General features: G+C 42.3%; 1 long non-coding RNA gene across 1 annotated transcript in view; it reads right to left on the bottom strand.

Annotated features, from left to right (window-relative positions):
* Positions 1-891: 891 nt before the first annotated feature.
* LOC128097683 (uncharacterized) overlaps positions 892-20949 on the bottom strand; it is a 97140-nt gene continuing 77082 nt past the window's right edge. The window contains exons 2-4 of the long non-coding RNA XR_008213942.1: positions 11276-11457; positions 6673-6834; positions 892-1329 (exon numbers count right to left, since the gene is read on the bottom strand). This is a non-coding gene — a long non-coding RNA (uncharacterized LOC128097683). The remainder of the gene's footprint in view (positions 1330-6672; positions 6835-11275; positions 11458-20949) is intronic.

The following is a 20949-nucleotide window of genomic DNA, read 5'->3' on the forward strand; positions in this document are numbered from 1 at the left end:
CATGTCCAGCCTTGAGTTTGGCAGGTAGACCTACCACACCCCTGGTTTTGTCTCCCTGTTTATTGACTTACTATTTCACCACACTGTGAACATATCGTGACGACAGCAGCTCCTTGTTTTCCTGACTTGAACTGAAATTTATTTAGCTGTGTATCCTATGAATCACCCCACCCTCACTTTCTGCTTTTACATTTAAAGTTATGCTTTGAATCTAATTAAACACTAATCTGGGTCTTTATTTCTTATGCCTTGAAAGAATCACTTTATTCACCTTGATACAATCCATCACTATATTAAATTTGACCTTTTATCATAGAGCTGCTAAAATGCTAAGAATTTAGTTAATCTCCTTAAAAGATGCTGTCAAAATACCCTAAAATCCCTACAGCAAATCTTTACCAAAACCACCTTTCTGCTTCTGCGTCTCAATGCCTTTGTTTTTGCATCCTGGCTTTGAAAGTCCCATATCGGATTGCCTGCTTCACTGTAGTTAGAAGAGGTCTACCAAGGGCTAGGTTTTCACTCACCACCTGCCTGGTGGGCAGTACTGCTCCCATCTTAACCATAAATGTGGCTTTATGGTCTTTCACATCACAGCTCAGAAAAACAGCCACAGGAGCATAGAAACTCTAGTGTTTGTCCTCATGTGTGGTCACACAGCTGAGTTCAGCTTTGTCTTGGGAGTCTTATCCCTAGCCCAGCATCTACAGAAGTAAAATGGCTTAGGCCTCCCAAGCCTCCATCCTGAATCATCTACCGGATGCACAAGTTTTTTTTTTTTAATTAAGAGATTTTTTTTATTCATTTCACATACCGATCACAGATCCCCCTCTTCCCTCCTCCCTCCCCTCCAGCCTTCCCCCACCCCACCCCACCCCCCCATTTCTTCCTACAAGAAGGTAAGGCCTCCCAGGGGGAGTCAGCAGAGCCTGGTACATTCTGCAGAGGCAGATGCACAAGTCTTACTGTGCTCCCAGCCTGTACTGGATGTGGTGACCGCCTGGTTCCTGAGGCTGTTGTCCAGTGTTTGAGTCCCAAGACAGCAGAGGAAGTGTGGGGTAGCTTGCTCTCTGGCTGTATGCCAGCTCACTCTTAAGTCTCCTCCAAATGGCATGGAAGTGTGTTTTATCACTTACTATTAACCCAGAAAGGACGTGTTGAATCAGCCAGTGGTTTTTCTTCATCTTTAAACCATCCTTAATGCCCCGAAGGCATACCAATTGGTTTATTGTGTGTGCTCAGTACCGTTCTCTCTTTACTGGAGGAAAGATCATATCCCACCAACAAATCTTAAACTCTCAGAACTGCTTTTATGTAATATACCAAATCCTGGAGAGAGAGAGAGAGAGAGAGAGAGAGAGAGAGAGAGAGAGAGAGAGAGAGAGAGATTCACAACATGCACAGCTAAATAAGCTCTGTTAAAGTCAGGGAAATGATGACCTAATATCATCACAAGTATCATTAATTCCTGGTGTGGGGAAATGAGTACAATGAGATGGGAGGAAACCGGGGACGGCAAAGCAACAAGTGGGAAAGTACCATGTGGGGTCGATCTATTTGAGAATGACATGGAAACGGGCTATAAACCTACCGGAACTGATGAAACAGTTAGTTCAGTATGTCATGATTTATAGTTGAGAGGAATATACTGAATACATTATAGGAGCTTGTTCACTTTTTGATTATATGAAATATGTCTGTTGTCTCTCTGTGTCTGTCTTTCTTTCTCTCTGTCTCTGTCTATCTGTCTGTCTTTCTCTGTCTCTTTCTGTCTATCTGTCTGTCTCTATCTCTCTGTGAGTGTGTGTGTGTGTGTGTGTGTGTGTGTGTGTGTGTGTGTGTGTGTAATATGAGGCTATCAAAATGTCTACAGTGGTTATCTCTTTGGTGATAACATAACAAATGTCCTGCCTTTCCCTTATCTGTAATTTCCAAATTCTCTACAGTGAGCAGGCATTGGTTCTATAATGGAAAGATAAATTTTTAAATGATGAAATGACAAGGAGTAATAAAATGCCTGGCTATGCTAGTCACTTCTCTATAATTCATGTTAGTAAATATTTAGGAATGCATTCAGAAAACCTTTCTGAAAATAGTTTTTCATGTTAAAAAAAAAAGACAGATTACTTATTTTGATGGTAGGCTCTCACACAAAGCACAAAGTGCATCTGAAGAATTAGTCTAACCAAGCATAAAAACAGCCAGAAGAATAAACACAAGAGCAAAGGACTAAAATCTTTCACAAAAGCTTTGCAGGTTTGGCTTTAATAACAGCAAAACCTTTCAGTGCTAAAATGCGCGCATGACTGTGAAGCTGGAGTGAAGCATTAGGAAGCCCTTGGACCTGCAGGATGCTCTCTTCACCTTGCAGACTCCCAGGCTCACCTCTGCCTGGAAGCCTGGGGAAAGGCAACATGTCCTCAGAGTTCAAGAGCTATTTCTAAAACCAAATGGCAAAACGACTTTCCAGGGTCACTCAGCTATTTCTCAGGATACAGAGATCTGGCTTCTGGTGCTGAGTCTTCAAGTGCAGATCGAATTTTAAGTTAGCAAATATCTGGTGGAATAGGCCATGCGTTTGAGGCACTTGACACAGAATGTAGCTAATTTAACTCTAACATCTCCAAAAGGTAAGTTTATTCTTTCCAGGACAGCTATGAGGACACCTAGGCTTTGTGAAGTGATGACTCTCACTCATGACGAGACCCAGGTGGGTAATGCAGTGTGTCTCACAAAAAAAAAAAGGAACAAATTAAGACCTATGGCAGAACTAGATTGACACCAAATGTTAAGACTGATGCTGCAGGTAAGGTCTGATAACTGTTGGGTGTCAGCCCTGGCACTACCTTCCTGGGGTAGATGGTCCAAACATTAAATGGACATTTTCCTTAGATCTTAAATAGTAGAAAGGACTATAAGAGAACAGCATGAGTGAAGTGTAAGATGACACAGCCTATCTGAAGGTTCTGACCCAGGCAAAAGCCCTGAGGGTGGAAAAGGCATCAAATGTCAGCTGTTCCTCCTCCTCCCCCTCCTCCTCCCCCTCCTCCTCCCCCTCCTCCTCCCCCTCCTCCTCCCCCTCCTCCCCCTCCTCCTCCCCCTCCTCCTCCTCCTTCTCTTCTTCTCTCTTGTCCTCCTCCTCCTCCTCTTCTTCTTTCTCATCTTCTTCTTCCTCCTCTCCTTTCTCTTCCTCCTTTAGGAGGTACTGTGATGGGAATTAAAGCCAGGGCCTCACACATGCTAAGTAAGTGCTCTACCATTTCAGCATACTCCCAGTCCTCAACCTTTTAATTATTTTTTAAATTATGCATATGTGGGTGGGTGGGTGCACATGAGTGCAGGTACCCTCAGAGGTCAGAGGCACAGAACGCCTGAAGCTGGAGTTACAGGCAGTTGTGAGCATCCCAGTGTGGGTGCTGGGAACCATATTCAGCCTCCCCAAAATAGCAGTCAGTGTACTTAAGCACCAATCATCTATCCAGCCCCTCAACTTCTTTTTTTTTTGAGTTTCTGTGGCCAACATTGAGAAAAGCCTAGAAAAAGACCAACATAAGCATGGTATAGTAAGTGACTCATGTGCCACCCTTGCTTTCCTTACGCCTTATCCTTTGAAATCAAGATGTGACCAGGACTGGGCCTCTTTAGGGCATTTGGACAGAATATATCCCCCACTTTATGCTGCATTTAGAGACTCCTCACACTTCCTTGTCCCTGGTTATCCTCCAACATGAAACCAGTAGCAAAGTATCTGTGTTCCTAGTCCAGCTTCGCCTTTCTCTCTGATAGCAGCAGGGAAAGAGCCTCTACTTTTAAGAGCTCTTGTGATTAGATTGTCTCACACATAAGGTGTGAGTTCAGCCCCTGGTACAGCAAAGGCAGAAAGAAATGACGGAGACTAGAGAAATGGTTCTGTGTTTAGACAGAGTGCTTGCTGCGTGGAGATCTGGGTTCAGTCTGTAGAACCACACAGCCACTCACAACCATCTGTAACTCGGTCCCAGGGATTCTGATGCTCTATACTGGCCTCCAAGAGCACTTCACGCACACAGTACAAAGATATCCATGCTGACAAGAGATTATATGCATAAAAAAAAACTATAAAAGAGAAGTGATAAAGACATAGAAATGTTCATTGTCCTGATTTAACTAATACATATTATATGAAAGTACTGAAACACCATGATATAATACACAAATACCCTCTACTGTTACATGTCTACCATAAAGAAAATACATTTAAACAGGATGAGTTACTATAGGCATAATTATAAATAGTCAATTTCCAGAAATCATGCTGTGTCACTGAAACTTTTCTTATGGTTTTATTTTTTTTCTTTCATTTTTCTTTATTAAGAAATTTTCTACTCACTCCACATACTATCCACAGATCCCCCCTCCCTCTTCCCTCCTCCCTCCTCCCACCCCCCAGCCCTCTTTCCCAAGCCACCTCGCATCCCCACATCCCCCAAATCGAGGTCTCCCTCCCATGGGGAGTCAGCAGAGCCCAGCACACTGAGCCTAGGCAGGTCCAAGCCCCTTCCCACTGCACCAAGGCTGTGCAAGGTATCATACCACAGGCACTGGATTCCAGAAGCCTGCCCACAGACCAGGGACAGATCCCGATCCCCCTGCCTGGGTGCCCCCCAAACAGTTCGAGCCAAACAACCATCTTCCATATCCAGAGGGCCTAGTCCAGTCCCATGGGAGCTCCACAGCCACCAGTCCACAGTTCATGGGCTTCCACTAGTGTGGCCGGTCATCTCTGCACATCCTCCCATCATAATCTCGACATCCCTCGCCTGCAGTATCTCTCCTCTCTCTCATCAATTGGATTCCCGGAGCTCAGCCTGGTGCTGGCTGTGGATCTCTGTATCTGCCTCCATCAGTCACTGGACAAAGGCTCTATGATGACAGCTAGGTTATTTGCTAGACTGGTCACTAGAGTAGACCAGTCCAGGCACCCTCTGGACCACTGCCAGCAGACCAAGGTGGGGTCAGCCGTGGTGTCACTGAAACTTTATATCCATTTTAAATAGAAGTTCCTTATTTGCACTTTCTCCCAACTTCTAGCAACCTCTCTATGAGGCTGACTAACTCGAACCTCCAAGCAGGTGGAGTGTTGCAGTTTATGTCCTTCTACGCCATTTCACTTAGCATAATGTCTTCATCAAATTGTACGCGATTATGTGCAGTTTTCTATACATGAGCTGTACTGTGATAAAGCTGGGTTTAAGATGAGATGTTAGCATACATGACACTGTGTAAGTGTTAGCTATTCTTGCTACAACTGCTATTATCACAATTCTCAGTCTGGCCCAAGTCAGTTAGCTAACAGAATTGTAGGAGGGAAACAGAAGCAATTCTAGTTGCAAAATTAATTGCAGCTATTATCACTGAATTTTCTCCCAGCAAAAAGCAGGTGAGGCTCATAGCCATGACCCTTGCAACAGCGAATCTGAGTTTCACTTGAAGTTGGTAGTTCTCCAGGCAAACTGAAAGGCCATTGATTCCTTATCCAACCCAACACATAAAAAAATGATGTGTAATATCAACTTTTAAGAACCGAACTTGCACCCAATGGATAGCTTCTTGATGTTTAGTAATCCAGTGACTTCCTTGATCATCAAAGCCCTTCCCCAGGTTAAGTTGGAACAGAAATAAACATTATGGAGTATCCACTACATCTTGGAAGTTAGTGTTAAAAGTTGGTATCTCTGGTTTCATGTAAAAACTGAGATTGAAAGAGACAAAATAATTAATCCAACATAGCAAGGCTTAGCGAGAGGCCGCACTGTGTCCTTAGGACACATCTACCTGGCCTTCTGACACCAAAGCCCGTGGTCTTTTCATAATCCTCATCTCCTCATGAGACCCTGGATGTGAGGAGAGATGCCTCTAGCCAAAGTCTACCAAGAAGAAGAGAACTGTGAGTTTGAGGACATCAAAGCAGCTGTCAATTCTCTTAGCACATCCAAAGGTGGGAGTAAAATCACTGACATGCAGAGAAGGACGTCAATCTCAGTACAAGTTAATACACTGGGCCCACAGTCCTTTGTTGTGAGCACTGGGGGAGTGGATCAGCATTCTTGGCTTCCCACTATCCACCAGATGCCAGTGGCAGCATGCCCACACCAGTTGCTACAAACAAAAATGTCTGCGGGGATAATGTTCACAAGGGAACAAAATCATTCCTCCTTGAGAAACCCTGCCCAGGGCCAAGACTTCACAATTCTACTTGCAGAAAGGAATTAACTGATGAATAGAAACAGCCTGGGTCAACATCGGTCTGAGGACAATTAAGGGCTGAACCAAGGATGAAAATGAGAAGATTTATTTCTATGTCCTGTCTTCCGTGTGAGGCCGTGAGCTGACTGGCCCGAAGCTAAGTAGCGAATACCAGAGAGTTGCTGATCCACACAGCCAAGCTGTGCTTTACTTAGTTTTCTGGTGAAATTACTGATGGTTGAGCGGACAAGTTAATCAGAAAACTACTACTTATGATGTTGTTTTTGCAAGTATTTCTGTCCTACGTATAAAGGTAAGGGCATAAATCCCCTTCAGTATTGACACATATACAGTCACATTTATATAATCAACATTTCTGGATATATAAGATACATGTATGACACACACATATACACACACAAACTGTATAATAAACAAAACGTATACCTATTCAGTATCATCTTCTGGAGGTTTTCTCGCAGGTGTCAAAGCAGTGTCCCTTGGAGTCAATAGCTCAAGCTTTCAAGTTCTTTTCTATACCCGAATTGGTGTTCTGCCAAGTGTCCTTAAATAAGTTTGTCTAAGTTTCTTGTGTCTCAGTTTCTGCATCTGTCAAACAGGGACAATAACAATATCTTACCAGGATCTAACTCCTGCCCTATAAGTCCAGCACTTGAGAGATGGCAGGCAGAAGGAGCACGAGTTCAAGGCTATGTGAGATCCTGTCTCAACAAAACAAAAACAAAATTAATATTATTTTACCCAATATTGTTAACAATTAAATAAGTAAATACTTCTATCCAACATGCTAAGTACTGTGGAAAGTGCCTAACAGATAACAGGTAGTCATTTTTTATTAACTAGTGCTGTGATACTGGCATCACTATTTAAAGATAATATGCATTTAGACAAAACATTGCTAGTTGTCTCATAGTCTTGTTCTTTTACTTGGTGATATATCATAAACATCTTCACATCACTAAATCTTTTACATGATCCTTTATGATACAGATCTACATTCTTTAACATAAATTGCTTTTCCCGTGTGTGTGTGTGTGTGTGTGTGTGTGTGTGTGTGTGTGTGTATGCATGCACATGTACATGTTCATCTGTGTACACATATGTCTGTAGGTGCACTCAGTCATGGGTGTGGGTGGACACGAAGGTCAGAGGTAGATGTGGAGAGTCATCCTCATCGCTCTCATCTTATATGTTGAGACAGGGTCTCTCAGAACTGGCAGCTCAGTGTAGATGTCCAGTGAGCCTCCAGAACTGCCTCTTTGTCCCACAAGTGCTGGGGTTACACATGCACCACCATGTGCAACTTTTCACAGGGTTGCTACTGAAGATTCAAACTCAGGTTCCCATGCTCACAAAGCAAGCACTTTACCCACTAAGACACCTCCCTGGCCCCTTGGAGTCCCACAATGGGATGTGCAGAAGTATTGCTGCTGAGCATGTTTGAACATCGATTTTAGTACTTCCTTGGGAGACAGTCCTAGAAGAAAAGTTGTTGAGATAAAAGGAGCATTTATTTTGAAGCCCACTGATACAAGTTAGATCTTGAACTGCATATCACCCAGCATTCTCTGTGGTATTTTACATTTGGTTTGTTGTGAAGAAGGCATAGGAGATTGCCATTGAGTCTCAAGTCATTAATTTAAGTCAAGATATTTAACCCCTCAGCTCTCTGAACAGCAGCTGGATCCTGAAATGCACAGTGTGGGTGATGTGAGCAGCCAGTGAAGGTGATTTGCTGGGGACCAGGAGTTGGCAACCATGCTAGCGTCTCTCCAGCACCAGGCTATATTATGTGTCAGCATTTTCTGATATACCTCATCTGACCCTGGGTGTCAGGCATCCTCAGCTTCACACCATGAAGAATGGGGGGAAGTCAGAGCAGTGGCCGCACCAACACATATTTTCATGCTTTCTCTCCTCATTTATTCTACTCATGGAGAATTCCTCTTGGCAAGGTGTTTCTGCCCTGTGTCAGCAGTCTTGTATAAATTGCACTGTGTTCCTAAAATAGTGAAAGGGCTACAATGTCTCAGGGGCAGAAAATGACCTGAAACTATTCCTCTGAAGGAAAACCTTGCTAGAAGAAGCTGATCACACTGAACTGCAGGGGTGGTGGTGGTAGGACACTAGGGTCAAACCCATTAGCCCGGCGCTCAATGCCAGCCTGCTGATGAAGGGGGAAGTCTGAAAAGTGAATCATCAGTACCCATACTTCCGTATCTAGAGATGCAAAATCGAGGATTCACGAAACTCAACACTGCTCAGATCCTCAAGGTCAGCCACATTGGCTCAGTAGCTACTGTCTGAAGAGCTACTTCCGAATTCCATTTAAGAATATGCTAAGTGAGATTCAAGTTCTGCTCGGATGTCCACAGTAGCGGACAACCCAACACTTCATGCGGAAGGCGCTCTCTATGGAACTCTAACTAAAAGGTTCATCCCTTCTGCAAGCTCCAAGTCCCTAAACAAAATGAGCAGTGAGGAGTGAGTGACCTAAGGTGTTTGAAAAACATTACTTAGCAATGAATTTAGGTCTAATATTGCTATAACAAATCACCACAAATTTGACTTAAATATATATATATATATAATAGTTTATATATTCTTATACTTCTGTAGGTCAGAAGTGTAGCACTGGCATCAGAAAACTAAAACTAAAGCAAGGCTGGCTGCTTCTGGAGTCTCTCGCAGCTTTTAGTGGCCAGACACATTTCTTTTGGGTTGTGGAAGTCAATGGCTGCAAATTCAGTGCTATAGCATGTTGCTGGCTCTCCTTGCATCTTCATAGCTTGTCCCCTGGCCACAACAGGGAAAGGTCCTCACTCTCAAAGCCCAATATAATTAAATGCATGGACACCCAGAAAATGCAGGATATCTGAGATTTTTTGTAGCATGAATCTTAAATGCTCTTATTAATAAAAACAAACCCAGAGCCAGGTATTGGGGTGAATGCTGGAAGATCAGAGAAGCAGAACAAGCCACAGCCACCTCACCTTGCCAGTTCCTCAGCTGATCCTGTTTCCTCAGACTGGGAGCCTCTGTGTCCTCATCCAAATGGATATCAGCTGAAGTGCTTCTCGAAAGCCTGAAAGCTTAATCAGCCTAGTTCCTGGTTTTCACGCCTTATATACCTTTCTTCTTTCTGCCCTCACTTCCTGGGATTAAAGGCTCACTTTCTGGGATTAAAGGCGTGAGTCACCATGCTTGGCTGTATCCTTGAACACACAGAGATCCAGGTAGATCTCTGCCTCTGGAATGCTAGGATTAAAGGCATGTGCTACCACTGCCTATCCTCTATGTTTAATATTGTGGCAGTTCTGTTCTCTGACCCCAGATAAGTTTATTAGTGTGCACAATATTTCAGGGAACACAATACCACCACAATTTTTCTCTTTCTTAACTTTGAAGTCCCCTTTACCATGAAAAGTAATATTCACAGATTCCAGGGATTAGAAGCCCAGTGACCTCTTCTGTTTTTATGAAGGGAGAATTATTCTGCCTGCTGTGTTAATTATTTTCAACACATTTTACTTAAAATGGCAATTAATAGCTTAAATGTATCATTGTGCCTTCCAAAGTCTAAACATTGTTGTAGGTACCCTCTACACATTACCTAAAAACTTTTGTAAAAATACGACAAAGTCGGTGTCACTCTCCACTTTATAGATAGTGAAAAGGAGAGTGAGGAGCTGAGTTAGAAGACATTCACATGCAGAGATCCCTGGCTACTCAGAGGCAGTACAAAGTAGTGTGTAGGCAGTCACTTCCCAATGAAACACCTGCTCCCTTGTGTAAACCTTCCCAGCAACCACACTCAGCTGGAGCTTGGCCAGCATCTCTTTGTGGGGGAAACCCTGCCTCTCCAGCAAGAGCCTACAGTTTAAGATTTCTCTGATGCCACAGGCTCCATCTGCAGCACAAGTGAAATCTGGAGATGAAGATTTGAAGCTTCCTTAGGGGGAGGGGTATCTCTTTTAAACCCGCTGGTGATTTTGGATAGCACATGACTGACAGGGCCCTTGGGCTAGTCCTTAGCATCATCCACTCCACAGCCAGTATCAACATGATTGTTTCTGTCCTGCTGAGACCTTAAATAGTACCTCCTGATAGCCAGGCTACCTTTCCTAGCTTTGTCTTTCTATAAAGAGCATGGGAGGGCTCCTAGGCTATTGAAAATAAATGTCATAGAATAAATGCTTGTATGTGTTGGGTTAGTTTAAATTACTCTGAGGACACTGAGAGTGAAAACAGGTAATTCAAAATGAAGTCTCCTTAAAATAACTTCATATCCCAGACACCCAAAACGTTAATGTCACCTTTCTGCAAGATGCTGAAATAACAATGCATGTGTCATATATATGTCAGGGCCAAAAAGTGACAGAATTAAAGAAAATAAATAAATTTCAAAATATTGACATTTACTGAGCACCTTCTGTTTGCCAGGAGCTTGGAGAAATAGATGGAATTTCCTCTATGGAACAGTTATAAATAATCAAATGTTACTGGTCAAGATCCAGAATCTTAGAAACTTTTATAGATCTGAGGTCACCCTGCAGGAAGTTGGTAAGGCCTGAGATTTTCTAATTGAGTCAAGAATCCACTCCACTATGTATTTGCTGAAAGAGGTCACACTCAAGGATACAGGCAGGACAAGAGTCTTCCCTGATTCATGTGGAGGTGGCATGACTTGGCAAAGATATTTATGTGCTCATGGGTTCTATGGGAAACAGGAAACGTTAAAGCTGAAGGTTAAGGACAAGTGTCTACTGTTAATTTAACTCCAGCTATTGAAATCTCAGTGCACCTAACAGATTGGGTGAAAGTGACTGCTGGTGATTACATAGCACCCTCTCAGAGAGGCTCAGAGCTCTGTGGAGATTCAGTCACATTCATCTTCTCAACAGCTCTGAAATGGAGCAGACACCACAAATTACCTTCTGTTTACAAATAGAGAAACTACAGCATTTGCCCAAGGTCACTAGGGAACTGGAAAGGCAGAAGCCCTCAGACTACCACCCAGGCTGCTCACCCATTAACAGTGGTGAACGCAATGCGATTCATGGGGAGACATCCAGTCAGCCTTGTGGCACCACTTCCAATTTCTGCATCCACGGCCTCTGTATCCATCATCCTTCCAGGTTGTCACTGATGTTACAGGGAGATTCCTCCATGTGACAAACAGCACGTTTCCGTTGTTGAAAAATAATCCATCTAGGAAAGGTGAAGATATATGAGTCAAGTTACTTATCTAATCAAAGAGCCTCAAAGTTCTGGCCAGAGAGATCCTCAAGGATGTTCCCAAGAGGATCACTCACCTCAAGAAGAACACCAACGGAAGAAAGCATGAAAGGAAGGAAAACCAAGAGAGGCCTTGTTGAGAATGGACTTGCAAGGGACACCCAGGGCAGACTGTATGGACCATGCCCAAGGGTGCCTACTGATCCTAAAGTACTTCTCAGGTCTGGCACTCCTCAGTGTTTGTCATCACTGATGGCATGATTGTCTTCAAGGGTTGAGTTCGTTGATCTTACAGATTCTTGCAGCCGTAACAAGTGGTTCCCACAGGGTTTTCCTAGAAGCCCAGTGTGTTTTCTAAAAGCCTTATGTTACTCACTGTACACAGGTGGAATTCAGTGTAGCCTTAAACAAAAAATGTGATTTATGCTCCAACCAGTGTAGCTAGAGTTATCCTGCCTGGCCCACAGTCAGGACAAATTTCTGTCACCTGCCAGTCCCACAGCCACTCAGACCCAACCAAGTAAACACAGAGACTTATATTGCTTACAAACTGTATGGCCATGGCAGGCTTTTTGCTAACTGTTCTTATATCTTAATTTAGTCCATTTCTATAAATCTATACCTTGCCACATGGCTCATGACTTACCAGCATCTTCACATGCTGTTTGTCATGGTGGCGGCTGGCAGTGTCTCCCTCATCCTTCTACTTCCCAGAATTCTCCTCTTTCCTTGTCCCGCCTATACTTTCTGCCTGGCCACTGGCCAATCAGTGTTTTATTTATACAGAATGATATCCACAGCACTTCCCTTTTCTTTTTATTCAAAAAGAAAGGTTTTAACCTTAACAAAGTAAAATTACATATAATTTGGGAATTTGGGCGTAGCTTCTCTTACTACTCCCTGCTGTAGAGGGGCGCTGTATCTTATGGGGAAACAAAGAAAATTTTAGGATTATGGAGTAGTCCATGAGGCTGTATTGTCTAAGCCAGTTGTGTTCAAACCATTCTGGATATTGGATCATCTGGGCCTTAGTGTCATCAGAGACCTTTCAGGGGGTCTTGGCTGGTCAAACCTGATGTATCTTAATCTGGAACAAATCCATAGCCTATTGCTTTCTGTGGGAACAAAAGCAGAGCCTCTTTTCCAAGGCAACATATCCTTATATCCAAATTTTGAGTCAAGGCACCTTTAAAATATAAATTTTGGCATAACTCAACAGCTTTTGCAATCAAATGTTTTTCTTCAGTTACGAATATCAAAGAGAACATAATCCAGATTCTCTGTGTGGTAGCCATTTTTACGTGGCTTATTTTTTATATTACCTTGAGCCTACTGCTTTAAACTGCAGCATTCTAAGACTGAAATGGCACTGTGGCTGCTGGCTCCACCCACGTCAGCTTCCCAACATGGCAGTGATACGTTTACCGCCAGCTCTGGGAGCCATCTTGGGTCTATGCTTTTATCCAAGCAACATGTAGTTCAGAAACCTCTTTTTGTTTTGTACTAGCAAAGGCTAAATCCACCACGCAGCTTAATGTGCCACTTGCAGAGGCCTCATTCCTGCCATACTGCAGGTTGAGCGCACACGCCAGGAACCCGCCATAGTAGTTCAAACACACAGGCTGCCACTAGCTTGAAGAGACAACTAGGAACTGTTTTTAGCTCCGTTTTAGAATCTTTTTACTCAGGTTTTAGGTGGAAACTCTTGCCAACATGTTGGGCACCATTTGTAGCTGGAGAGTTTTCTCTCCAGGTCCCACCAAGCTCCAGCAGTCCAACAGCCCACTTATAAAAGAAACACACAGACGCTTATATTATTTAAAATGTTTGGCCTAATGGCTCAGGCTTCTTGCTAACTGTTCTTATATCTTGATTTAGTCCATTTCTATAAATCTATACCTTGGCACGTGGCTTGTGGCTTACCAGCATCTTCACATGCTGCTTGTCATGTGAAGTGACACGGCGACTGGCAGTGTCTCCCTCAGCCTTCCACTTCCCAGAATTCTCCTCTCTCCTTGTCCCGCCTATACTTTCTGCCTGGCCACTGGCCAATCAGTGTTTTATTTATACAGAATGATATCCACAACAAACCAGAGTTATTGCATTTACATATACACCTTTGCAGTTAAAAATGCTGCTCTGAGCACAAGACTTAACACTTGGGATATACCACACCAGCAGAACTGACTGTGGTGGTGGGCCGACCACCAAGCTCTTCTCAGTTCCTAGAGAAGTTCAGGAGTGCCAGCTCCTCCCAAAGACCAAAGGATAGCTGTTATGAAAACTTTATGATACATGAGTTGGGAAGTGCTATAGTTTCAAATTTAATGAATTTGATGAAAACTCTATGTCATTTCACCTTATTGGTTGATTCACTTTATGAGTTGGTTTACCCCACTGCTTCCCCCTTTTCAATGAATTAAGTCCCAAGGGAAATAGAAAGGAAAGTGGAAAGAAGCAATCTGAATTAAGGGGAAACAGGGTAGTTTCAATAAATCCTACTACATACACAATAGAAGAGACCAAAATTGTTTTATTACTATTGTTTTATTTATTTGTTTATTTTACATCCCAGCCACAGTTTCCCCTCCCTCCTTTCCTCCCAGTCCCTCCCCACCACTCCTCTTCTGTCCCCACCCCCACATCCACTCCTCCTCAGTTTCTGCTCCAAAAGGACAGAACTCCCATGGATATCAACAGAACATGGCATATCGAGTTGCACTAAGACTAAGTACCTTTCTATGTATTAAGGCTGGGCAAGATGATACAGTATGAGGAATAGGGTCCCAAAAGCTGCCACAAGAGTCAGAGACAGCACCTGTTCCCTCTGTTAGGAGTCCCACAAGGGCACCAAGCTACACAACTGTAACAAATACACAGAGTGCCTAGGTCAGTCCCATGCAGGCTCCCTGGTTGTTGATTCAGTCTCTGTGAGCCCATATGAGCCCAGGTTAGTTGATTGTGTGGTTTTTCTTGTGGTGTCCTTGACATGAGCAATCAGGTTAGAGGTGTGATAGATGGGGAGAGTACTGAAGAGACTACTGGAAAGGATAGGGTATTTCAGGGTCAGGTGGAAACCTGCCACAAGAGAATCTCCCGGGAATCTACAAGGATGACCCCAGCTAAGACTCCTAGCAATAGTAGATATGTATCCTAAACTGGCCATCCCTATGACCAGATTAGCACCTAGCCCAATTGTTATCAGAGAGGCTTCATTCAGCAATTGATGGAAACAGATGTAGACCCACAGCCAAACATCAAGGGGAGCTCAGGGGATCCTGCAGAGGGGTCAAGGAGACCAAAATGTTAAAAGACACAGCACAATCGAGCTTGAACGAAAGTGAACATAGCACCTGGAAGTATTTGCAATCAGCCTCCAGAGCTCAGCCCAGAGTTTCAGGAATTCAGCAAGATCTGGCCACAAGAGGGGCCTGGGAAGATCATTCAGTCAGTAAAAATGATTGCTGTGCAAGCATAAAGACATGAGTTTGATCCTCAGAACCCACACTAAAAATAAACAAATAAAAGTACAATTTTAAAAACAAAAACACAATCCCAGTGATGAGGAGGTGGAAGCAGATAATCCCTGGTGCTCCACAGCCAGTCAGCCTAATTAAACCAATAAGTTCCAGATCTCAGTAAGAGAGCCTGTCTCAAAAGACAAGGTAGACAGTGTCTAAGTAATGGTGTCTGAAGTTACTCTCTAGCCTGGAAATGCAAGAATGAATGCACACATGTGAATGAACACACACACACACACAGAGAGAGAGAGAGAGAGAGAGAGAGAGAGAGAGAGAGAGAGAGAGAGAGAGAGAGAAATCAGTGGCCATAGAGGAAGAACTGTGAAACAAACACCCAATCTTCAAGCAATCTCAATTATAACTATAAATACATATATTATTAATAAAACATTTAAAATCTAATGTGTTAGGTGTTAGAATAAAATGCCATGGCAGAGCATAATTTATTCTAGAAATGAATGTGGTTGTGGCCTGATATTAGGAAATCTATAATTTATCACATTGAGAGGTGAGAGAAAAGCCATCTAATTCCTTCAATAGATGTTTTGAGAAATTGATAAAATTTTTAAGTATATAGCCTAGAAATAGAACATTCCTTAAAATGCTGTACCTATAATCCAATCAATAGCAACAAAATACCTAAATCTAAAACTCTTTCAATATTTTTAATATAAACAATGAGAAAAGTGTCCAATATCACAACTAATATTTTAACATTTTCCTGAAAATTCTGGACAACAAGATGAGGTCATAAAAGTAAAAGAATTCATACATATTAGGAAACAAGAAAAAATTTTATACCTATTTACATACAATAAAAATATCCACCTGAAAAAGTGCAAAACAAAACATCGAAATATTGAGACTAACAGAAAAATTCAGAAACATGATGATTAAAATGCAAAATGTGTATCTTGAACTCATCATAACTGAGATTCCACAAGATCAGGCCAGCCAAAATTCCAACATCTGAGGAGCTATTGGCAGCTGATGGCTACTAAGAGAGGGATAGTCACTTTTCTTTGGGGGTTCCAGCCCCAAGAAGCTACCTGTGCACCAGCAGATGCTCCTACACGTGTGCACACACAGGTAGCACTAAATGGACTCAGTGGGTACCACATGTTTTTAAAAGAGAAAGAGAGACAGCGAGGTTGGGAGTGGACAGGTTGCGGGGAGGGATAGGAGAAGAATCAGAAGGAAGTGCATGGGGATGGACTGTCTCCAAATACATTGTATGTTCGAAAGACAATGAAATAAAATTTTAGTTTTTTAGAAGTGTGTGTTATGATAGACTTCTCTATATATATCTGTTAAAACGTCTTTCTCCACAAACTTCGACTATATCTTGTTAAGATCTAGCATGGAGCCGGGCGGTGGTGGCGCACGCCTTTAATCCCAGCACTCGGGAGGCAGAGCCAGGCGGATCTCTGTGAGTTCGAGGCCAGCCTGGGCTACCAAGTGAGTTCCAGGAAAGGCGCAAAGCTACACAGAGAAACCCTGTCTCGAAAAACCAAAAAAAAAAAAAGATCTAGCATGGAGTTCACCTATTTTGAACAACAACAAAAAAATTCAAAGAAAATGAGGATAAGAGAAAAACAGACATATGAATGGTTCAGAAACTTTAAAAGAAACAAGCAAACAAAAAAAAAACACCAGTTCTCAAATTCTCACTTTGTAAACTGCAATGACAAAGTTGGGAAGAGGTGAGGAACATGTCCCACAAAAATGTTCTAAATGGTTCTTTGTGAATGGGAAATAAACTGCATGCCTTTCGAGAGTATCCTATGGATGTGTAGCATAGTAATCTTTACCACAATATCCCACATCCATGCATCAAGCTATAGAGTTATGGAAGTCAGGCCTAAGTCATTTTCCAGGCCTAATAGGTAACCTCATTATCAACCTTCCCGAGACCGACTTTCAAGTTCCTCTGATCTATGAGGAAGTAGCTGTTTTCCTCTTCTTCTAAACCTCAGGGTTGTTATTTTGTTTGTTTGTTTCTTCTCTTGCTTTCCAAACCCTGATCTTTCATGAATTAATCCAATCCATGAATGAGAAATGTTTGTTATTTTACTTTCATTTATAAACTGAAATACTGCTATCCACTTGGGCTCTTGAAAGGTCGATACCATACATTCATCCATTCAAATTCTCACTCAACAACTGTTTATTCATTCCCAACCAGGGACCAGACATAGGTTCCTGATGTCATTAGGATGCCAAATTGGAAAAAGTAAGAGCCCACAAAGGCATTATAGTTCAACCGGAGATTCAAACAAGTTGAAACAATTAGAATACAGTCCATACATGTGTATGCTAAAGGAACCATCAGGCACCACTGTAAAAGAGAGTCATCTGAGCCAGACTGAGTAGAGGTGTACAAAAAGACCTGAAGATTGAGTGAGTGTTTAAAGAAATCAGGGGCTTGATAAAGAGGAAAGAGAATGACTCTGCTTATTAATTTCTTCCATCAAAGTCTACAATCTCCTCAGTCAACATTCTCAGACCCAATAGACAAGCTCCCAAGAGTAGGGAGCTATGTTGGTAGGGGCAAATTGGACATTACAGGTCATGTTTTATGGATCTGGGAGTGGTGACAGTATTTGAAATTACCCTTTCAAAACTAACAGAAGTTTCCAGTATTTATGACGAATTCTGGGCAGAGTGTATTTAAGAATCTCTTTACCCTTGGGAGCTGAAGCCCTTTTAAGGGTTTGCCTCAGCAATCCTCTTTGTTAGATGACAGCCCCATGGCTCCAAGGATGAGAAAAGTATATAGAAAGAAAACATTGTTCTGGTCCTCAGTAAATGTTTGAACTCCACTGAATCTGACAGTCAAACCCTGAGGACAAAGATCAACTTCCTGATGTGAGCTTTTCCCACCAATACCCATGACTAACTACATTTTCTAAGACTCGAATCAGGGTCTGCTACCATAGTCAACATTTGAAGTATGTAACACAGAAAAGAGCAACTCTGCGGAGCTGGAAAAATCTTGCTAGCTTTTATCCAGGAGAATGTGAACAATATAAAACAAACGTTTTTTAGTAATCTCCTGAGAACCAGGACTTCTGGCCAGCCTTCTGATTTTAGCTACGACAAATACCACTTTGTTGATATGTTGCGCCTAGCCTCTTTGAATATTGTTGAAAATTTAATTAAAAAGACATTTGTTATGAGAGACAGTAGTTACTATGATGTCCTTATTCTTCCTACTTTAAATATGTATATGCAGGCTGCATCTTAAAAGGAAATAAATTCAAACATTATTCCTAGAGCAAGACGATTTGGTTCCAAAGTTACTTTTTAGTTTAAATTTTATTAAATGTGATATATTGATTGCTGGAAATGTGACATATTTGTTGATCTTCAGGGGAAAAAAGCAACATGACTAAAATCTATAATAAAGAAAAATGAGAGTGTCTGCTTTTACCATGTCTATGAACATCACACAAAAGGCTCTGAGAAAGCAAAAACATCTCTTTATCCAAGGACAGCATGACTGGTCTTGTAGATGATCCTAAGGAAGGAAGATGAGAGGAAGGAAGAGATGTGGAAAGGAGGAAGGCAGACAGGCTACTACTGAGTGAATTTACCAAGATCAACACTCAAAACCAATCATAATTTTATAAAGTATCAACAGTTGGTGTTCTGGCTAGTTTTTTATTGTCATTCACACCCTAGAGTCACCAGAAAAAGAGGGAACCTTAATTGAGTAATTACTCAATTAAGATTGGCCTATAGCATGTTTGTAAGATATTATCTTGAATGGTGATTGATTTGGAGTTGGGGATGCAGCCCACTGTGAGCAGCATTATCCCCAGACAGGTGGGCCAGAGACATATAAGAATAATAGTTAAGTGAGCCAGAAAATAAGGCAACAAGCAAGATAGTAAGTAACATTCCTCTATGGTTCCTGCCCCCAGGTGCCTGCCTTGAATTCTTTCCCTGACATCTCTCTGTGATAGACTTAGACCTGGGAACAGCAAAGTGGAATAAGTCCTTTCGTCTCCGAGCAGACTTTGTTCACACTGTGTTATTACAGCAACAGAATGAAACTAGAATAATTGGAAATAGAAATCTTTCACAATGCCATTATTATACCAGCAGAAATATAGAGCAGGGTCACCAAAACTAAAAATGCATGATAAAACCGTACAGAAATCTAGATTTAGCCAATCAAAAAATATGATTAAACTCAACGACCACCAAAAAAGAGGCTCAAATGGAAGTACTCAGCATGACTGCTTAGTTCTAGTTCCAGCAGTCAGGTTTTTTAATTAAAATCTCAGTGCCAAGAATGGGATAATTCCTTGTGAGTTATTGGTCAGATCAAGCCCAGAGGCTCCCAAAACAATACAGGCTACTGCCATTGCTCTTAGATGCCCACCAGAACTAGACAGTAAGGCTAAAAACACCAAACATTCTGGAGACAGGACTCAGAAACAAAGCTAAAATTGAGTTGGAAGCCATTCTGGCCAGCATGCCTAGTAAGTGACTAAAGGTGCTACGTAGGCTGTTGGGGCATATCACATTCAGCTGCAGAGCCTGTCTGTGCCAGGCTGAACCACCCTGCAAGATATGCCCGTCACTACAATAGACACATGAACAAAGAAGAGGATAATAAACAACTTCCTAATTGGGTTTGGGCCCACTTCATGGGAGTGAATACATGCCTGACACTGTAGACCTGGTGAAGAAACTGTGTCCAGGAAGGCCACGGACCCTATGGCAGAAACTATTAGTGATGTTTTGCTAAATGGGCATGCAGCTAAATTGCCTTCTAAATGTTTGTGTTTATGCCACAGGCCGTGGTCAGAGAAGACTCTTTCAGCAGTAAGTGACAGCCAGAGTCAGGACTCATAACTGGTCAAATGAGAATGAGAGACGGATAATTGCTTATCTCCAGACAGGACATCTGTGTCACTCCCCCCAGGGCCCAGAGAAGCTCACAGAAGAGGAAGTGGAAGGACGGTGGGAAGTGAAGAATGGGAAAGTGTGCCGTGGACACTGACTTCTGGGTATAATAAGGTCTTTGCAGTACTGAACACAAAGAAGCCGAGACTACCTGCCTAGGGCCCCCCAAAAAGAGAAGGAGAACAGGAAAGGAAAGGCATGAGAGTAGAAGGAAACTACTGAGGAAGACGGAAGTCAGCAGGGCTGGGAGAGGGTGGTGTGGAATGTGTGGAATGTAATTACAGCACACACATTCAACACAATAAAAATTTCAGAAGACATTTTTACAAAAGTTGACAAACCAATTAAATAATTCATATGGAAATTCCAAGTGACCTAGACTAGTTACAGCTGTTTAAGAACAGTTGGGGACTTGAATTATCTGACTTTATGATTTATTACTAAGCTATAATGATTAAGAGTATAATATGAGCATCAACAAAAACAAATAGAAGCAGCAAACTAGAGTCCAGTGATAAATACACACATATGGTCACTGTCTTAGTTATTGTTCTGTTGCTGTGAAGACACACCATGATGAAGACAATTCTTATAAAAGAAAGCAATGCTTACCGTTGGAGAGGTTAAATCCATTATCATCATGGCAGGGACCATGGCAGCACTCATGGCACTGGAACAGGAGCTGAGAGCTGCATCCTGATCCACAAGCAGAGATAGATAAAGACTAGGCCTAGCATGGGCTTTTGAAACCTCAAAGCCCACCCCCAGTGACACATCTCCAACAAGGCTATACCTACTCCAACAAAGCCACACCTCTTAATCCTTCTCAACTAGTACCACTTCCTGATGACTAACAATTCAAATATATGAGGCTATGGAGGGGAGGGGCGTTCTCATTCAAACTACAGCAGTCGCCTTTAACAGAGATACAAAAGCAAGACACAGAGTTGCCAACAAATAATGCTGAAATTATTTTAAATCCACATAATAGGAATTGGAGAGATGGCTAGTGATTAAGAGGATCCAG

Source organism: Peromyscus californicus, unplaced genomic scaffold (genome assembly GCF_007827085.1).
Source record: "Peromyscus californicus insignis strain IS unplaced genomic scaffold, ASM782708v3 Scaffold_5__1_contigs__length_169319896, whole genome shotgun sequence".
Taxonomy (NCBI): domain Eukaryota; kingdom Metazoa; phylum Chordata; class Mammalia; order Rodentia; family Cricetidae; genus Peromyscus; species Peromyscus californicus.